Source organism: Erigeron canadensis, chromosome 1 (assembly GCF_010389155.1).
Source record: "Erigeron canadensis isolate Cc75 chromosome 1, C_canadensis_v1, whole genome shotgun sequence".
Taxonomy (NCBI): Eukaryota; Viridiplantae; Streptophyta; class Magnoliopsida; order Asterales; family Asteraceae; genus Erigeron; species Erigeron canadensis.
In genome coordinates, this window is record NC_057761.1 from 11,350,660 (window position 1) to 11,357,401 (window position 6,742).

The following is a 6,742-nucleotide window of genomic DNA, read 5'->3' on the forward strand; positions in this document are numbered from 1 at the left end:
GTATCTATTTTAACTTGATTATAATACACTTCTACTCTGAACCTGTTTAACCCATTTTAACCATTTCTTTTTTAGCTTAATTGTTTTGATATTACTTATGAGCCATGTTCCGCACCAATCAATCTATTACTAAATAAATTGTCTGCCCTAAATAAACCTCCATTTCCTGACTCAGAACAAAATACAAAGATTTTCTCTAATACTCCTATTTTGATTTAGTGTTCAAGCTGTCCTACCACTCCACCATTTTGGGTCAACTTCAGTCAAATTGGTATTTAGAGTGGGATGGATGGTGAGTATGATTTGCACAGCTCAATGTTATTGTTGTAGCATGCATTCAGGTTGCAGGAAGCCACGTCCTAAAGGTAGGTAATTAAACACGCATGCATATATATCATAGTTGTCAAAAGTGAAGGCGACCTCAAAGCGCAAAGACCCCAAATGGGGCGAAGGCGAGAGGCGCAAAAAAAGCACACGCCCGGAAAAAAAAAAGGCGCACTAAGTAAATAAATGTAAAATATTTATATATAGTGAAAAAAAATCAGATGTCAGTTATAAAACCAAATATCATTCGAAAAATATAAACTTTTTAACCAAAAACTTCAAGTGATTATAAACATATAAAAAAAATATCATAATATTTCTTCCCCCTATTTTTTTATTTTCACTCTCTTCTTTTATCTTCTTAAACGACTATGGTTACTCATTTTGGCCGGAAAACATTAGTTCTAGCCACGATTTGGCCGGATCTTGAATGATTTGGTCGAATCTTGACCCATTTGACCATTTTGACCGCCGTTGACAACCACAGTTGACCGTTGTTGAGCGCCTTTTTCATGGTCGACTTGGGCCTAGAGTTTCCGGCGTTGGAGGCGCGCCTCGCCCGCCTTTGACAACACTGATATATATTACATACATACATTTTAGTGACGGCTCAATCAAATCGGAAGCCTAAAGCAAGGTGTTATTAACGGGGCCTTTTCGAGTAAGAAAACTATATATTGATATTCTAAATAAAGTTCATTTTTTTCAATTTGATTAAATGCAAAGATTTTAACAAATTTTAAGCACTAGTTTGAAATGATAAACCATTCCTAATTGATAGATTTGTTATTTCATTTAATCATTTATGTGATGTTTAACCATATAAATATTTTCGCATAACTTAAGCTTTGAAAAACTTGTATCCGTTGAAACAACTATCACCTAGTTGATAAAATTTAAGTTCTCTAATTCTTGTTTTTACATAATCGTATGCATAACTAGAAAAATATGAGGCCTTCGGGCATTTGGGGCTTAAAGCCCTTGCTTTACCCTTGAGCCACTGCTGATACATTTATACTCTATATTATCTTATTTTTGAAAGAATCGCATCCATGCTGCAAATAGTTCGAAACGCATTGAATAAAATGTGGGTGACACTAGGTTTATGTCAAGCCCATAAACTTCAGTTTAGCATTGTCCTTGTATAGATATTTTCTTATAACATGAACTTAAGCTATAATATAGTGTGAGTTTGTGACCATGCATATGGCTAGGATATGATGTGCTAGGTTAAATCTAGGTGTTTGTATTGTTTGCAATTTTTCTAAAAAGAAAATTCTTGTTCTATTATCGAGATATGTATGTACAGTTTAGAAGAATGGAAGTCTTTTGGATAGCATTCTGCATTAAAGTTTAGTGCATGTAGTTTTGTCGGGTTTCTGCTCTAGTTGAATATTGTCATGTTTGTCATATTAGAATGTGTGTAAAATAGCAGTGCGTGTGAGGTTATGTTTTGGCGCTGCAGTTACTAGATTTATTGTGTTACAGGTGTCTTTCATCTACTAATCACTCATCACTACAACCACTTCAAACTTTTGGTTTTAGTGTCAGGACTAATGGACCACAACAAATAATATATGTGACGTTCTAAGTATTTTGGTTTTGAATAATGGGTAAAAATGGGTAAAATATGAATTTTTGTAGTCATGACACTGTATCTACAAAAACGTTACTTGAATATATGGTTTCATTTAACGGGACAGAACGACCAATACATATATGATGTAGTTCTAAGCAAGTTGTTTTGGATTGTATCCTTTTAGAAGATTGGATTCGGGTCTCGGGCCATCTGAAGTTACCCAGTTGGCGTGATATTGGTTTTGTACTCTTTATCAGGTTGAAAAGCTTGGATTGGGTATGGTTTTATTTAACGGGACATAATTTTTATCCAGCAAATAAAAAGCTTCTTTGTGAATTTGTAAATTCAGGTTGAAGAGCCCACATTTCCCGAGCTGCCAAAAGCTTCCACCACTTGCAAAGTACTGTATTGAAGTATGCCAAAGCTTCCACCACTTGGATACGAGGACAAAGTTGATGCATTTTCCCTGAAAGCAGAGGCTGATAGGGGCATTGATGGCCAAGTTTGCAAAAATGATGAATTGATGATCAAGTAGTGCCTTTAGTCTCAACCTCAAGTGACTAGATGGGTTTTTCAACTTGTTTTTGTGGTATTTTTTAAACTAAGAATTATCTTATTCGTTGATTCCTTAATACATTGGAAGGAATGGATAATAGTTAAAAAAATTCAATTATCATGTAATGAAGATTTTAGATGCTTAGAGTTCCCTTAAGTTGCAATTGTGGGCAGACTCCGATGCATGGTTCTTCCTTTGCCTTGTTGTTTGTTACCCAGTAAGTACTTGGATTTGATTATACTTGTGTATGTCCTATACTAGTGCTTTAGGAAATGCCATTATATCTCGTCAACGTCATAATATTTCTAATAGTCTCATTTGTTTTTATAAATTGTTCAAAAGCAATACTTCTTTTAATAAAATCATATTTTAATGTTTATATCTTGTCAAATATTAATATGGAAAGTCTCAATAAGATATGTTAAGTCCAATAAATCATTGATTATTATTATACAAATGTATAATTTATATAGTTTTTACAAGGTACTTTTTAAAGTTAATGTCTTTTCATTTTAAATCAATCTTTATGTATACATATATATACATATGTTCCATATAAATTAATCCTTGTATATATACATATATGTCCATATTAGATTAATTCTTATATATATATATATATATATATATGTCCATATTAAATTCGATATCACGTCATTTTAGATCCAATTATATGCACTGATCGAAGTGACCAACTAAGCTTTAACTTTGACCAAGAAATCTCATTTTGACTTTACAAACTCTAATTTTGACTTCCTAACATCTTTAACCAATTTTGACCATTAAAAATCTAATATAAACCCAAACCCTAATTTTGACTTTTCAAAATCATTAACCAATTTTGACCAAAATTATCAACTAATAACAAGATATTAATTTTTATCAACCATAACCTAATCTAAACACAAAACATGACCAAGTAGGTTTTAAAAGCCCAAGATATATTTTCTAGACAGTTTGACCGCCGTTGACCAACGGTTGACTGGCGTTGACCGAACCAAAACTCAAGAACAATTCTAGATCCAAACATAACGCATAATCTAATTCACTTTTACAACCCGGATCTAAGCTAGATCTAACCAAAACAACCAAAACAACTCGAAAATCACATCATTTTCATGGATTTAATTACTTTCGAATCTATAAGTCCAAGAACAATAACCATACCAACAATATGAAGCTTTTAGAATCAAAATATTTCAGATATAACAAGATTCCGGATATGAACATCACGGATTGTAGGCAAAACTCTTCCTATTGTCGTACAAGGTAGAATATTTATTTCCAAATGTCCCGTTGTTTGTATGCTGATTTATTTGAATAAAAATCAGAAAAAGAAAGCAAGAATAATTCGAGTTTCATAAATATGCATCAAATTTGCACATGTGTAAATCAATTCATTTGCTTTTGATATCTTACTTACACATGTGTAAGTTTTACTTACACATGTGTAAGTATACAACTTACGCATGCGTAAGCTGTGCAACTTACTAGTTATGAATAATCATTTAGGGTATAGAATGCGTCTTTCCCCTAGTACATCCCTAAACCCTCGACCTTCAAACCTTAATCATTTAGGGGGGCGATTTTTTCCATTTTTTTCGGCCACAATTCCTCAAATTCAAAGTAAAAAACACAAAATCATTACAATTCGTTAATCAATTCATGTTCTCCATCAAAAACCGATCCTAATCATGTCAAGAAAGTCACCTGTTGATCGATCAAAAACCCTAAGGCTTGATTCGACCTCCTCTGCTGTTAACCAATCCAATTACAACCTCAGATCATCATCATCTTCTTCCTTTGTTGGTGATTCCTTCCAATCAATCCACCATGAACCGATTTCACCTTTGAAATCGGCTGAAACCAATGAAAATAACAACCTGCCGTTGCCTGCCACCCTACAATCACCGTCGACCGCCGCTACAAGAGGGGCTGCCGGCCACCAGAAGGTGGCCATGGCAGCGACTTCGAATGGGGATAGGGGGGTTATGCTTAATTCTGATCAGATCGAAGGGATGGGGACTGATGTGTGAAATCTAGCTTTAAATTTATAAACATGATTTACCGAAAGACTGACTATTACACACTCACAGGCAGTGTACCTGATCGCATGCAGTATAGTAAAACTGGTAAGCCGAGATCGTTCACAAGGACTTTTATAAGCAATTGTAATTGTTAAGTGATTCAAGTAAAATGGGGGGGGGGGTTTGTGGCCGAGTTGCCACTTTGCAAGTAGTTAGTAAAATTTGTTAGTAATCCCTTAGGATTAATTGAAAGAAGAGTTTGTTGTTTAAAACAAGGATTTAAAGGTCATCCATCTTGATTTCGCTCGACAATATGTTGAGATTGCACATTTGATGAAGTTCAAATTCAATTTAGTGATTAAATGACCAAGACTCAAATTAATATTCAACCCCGTACCCGTCAGGTTTACAACTTATTTGATTCTCTTGAATAAACTAGTTTCATTATTAAGACCGGTACCCCGAGACGCCTTATTATAATTTCTCTAATTCAACAATGGTTTTGGTCATTTCAGATAACAATTGTGTCTATTGATTGTACCCAACCATCAACCCATTAATTTTTATTAATTATTAATTACTTTCTACCGTACCCGTCATAGAACCAACTGCTCCTAACCAAGCAATCAAAATAACTTCTACCCAAACCCTAGTCATCACTAAGTTTTGTATAAAAATCATCCGCAATCAATAATTAAATAACAAGAATTAATAGATCAAGATCACGACACAACGTAAAATCAAATCACTTGAATTATAAAATATTGTGCAATCTTTACATATTGTCTTACTCCATCAAGATGGATGAAAAGGCGATTAGCCACTCATATTAAAATACGAATAACAAATCAAATATAAAGAATTCATCGTTACCGAATACAAGGAATTGAAAACGAATAACGGAATTGATCCAATCGAGCGTGAGATCTTTAAGAATGGTTGAATACTAGAAAAACCTTCAAAAAGTGCTTAGAAATCGACTGGAAGTAAAAGTTAGGGTTTTAGAATAATGAAAAATGCTTTATATATGTTTCCAAAAATTTACAGATTCGACACTCATTGCGGCGCAACAGCTAGTTGCGGCGCAATGAGGTTTGACTTTCATGTTGACTTTGACTTTCGTTGACTTTGTACTTGTTGAAGACTTGAGGCATTGCGGCTCAATAGATTTCATTGCGTGGCAACTAGATTTTCTAAGATTTCTGTTGCGGCGCAACATGTGGTTGCGGCGCAATGGTCGTTGACTTTTGTTGACTTTCTTATTTCTTCATCCAAACGTTCCATAATTCATCCGTTAGCAATCGTTTAAGCTCCAGAAAGTCATTTTCTCCAGATTTACGCTTACATACCTGTCAGTCACCTGTAACACTAACAAATACCATAAACGCAACAATTGTATACAAAAACGACTCAACAAACATGCTAACTTAACAATATAAATCATGGGAAATGGGTATAAATTACGACATATCAGGGACAAAAAACGTGGTTGCACCTTCTGAAAACCCTAACCACCCCTTGTTCTCTTTTCCTCCATCGTTGACCACCACTACTCTTCCGGTCGGCCACCATGGGTGGCTGATGGGTCGTCGCAGCCCATCTTACCACCTGGTGGGTCGGGGGTCACCTGTTCCAGCCGATCCAATGTTCATCAAACAAACTGAAAACCCTAATTTTGGTAAAGAAAACCTTAGTTTTTCTTTTAATATTTCGATGCCACCACTACCCCCTCCTTTTCATGGTGATTCGACAACCCTACCACGAGCTCCTGAAACAAATGTACAACCAAACACGAAAGGTGGGTCGACTTTTTCGGGTTCTCCTAACCTATTTGTTGGTTCAACACATAGTGGTGTGACTATGGCCCATGATGCCTCTAGTGATCATTCTTGATGTAGTGATCATTCTTGATCCAGCTCTCAAACAACTTCGCACGCTTGTGATTACCTATAAGCCTAAGTTCTGCTAGAGCAAAGAAATCCGCTCTTGGCATCGAATTGAAAGCTTCAAAGTTAGGCTCAAGGTACTGACAGTCATCCGGTCTTTTTATCAAGTAAAGCCTCTTTTCCTCGTCAAAAGTCCAATAGAGGATAAGTTCTTTTAGATTTGAAGCTTGAGGATCCTTTACTCACTCAGTATGGATGATTAGGATCTCCACGATAAACATTTGGCAGGACATGATAATACTCATCTTCATCATTAAAAGCAAAGGTATCATTAATCTCCTTGCACAAATCATCAGTAAAGTTCTAACAA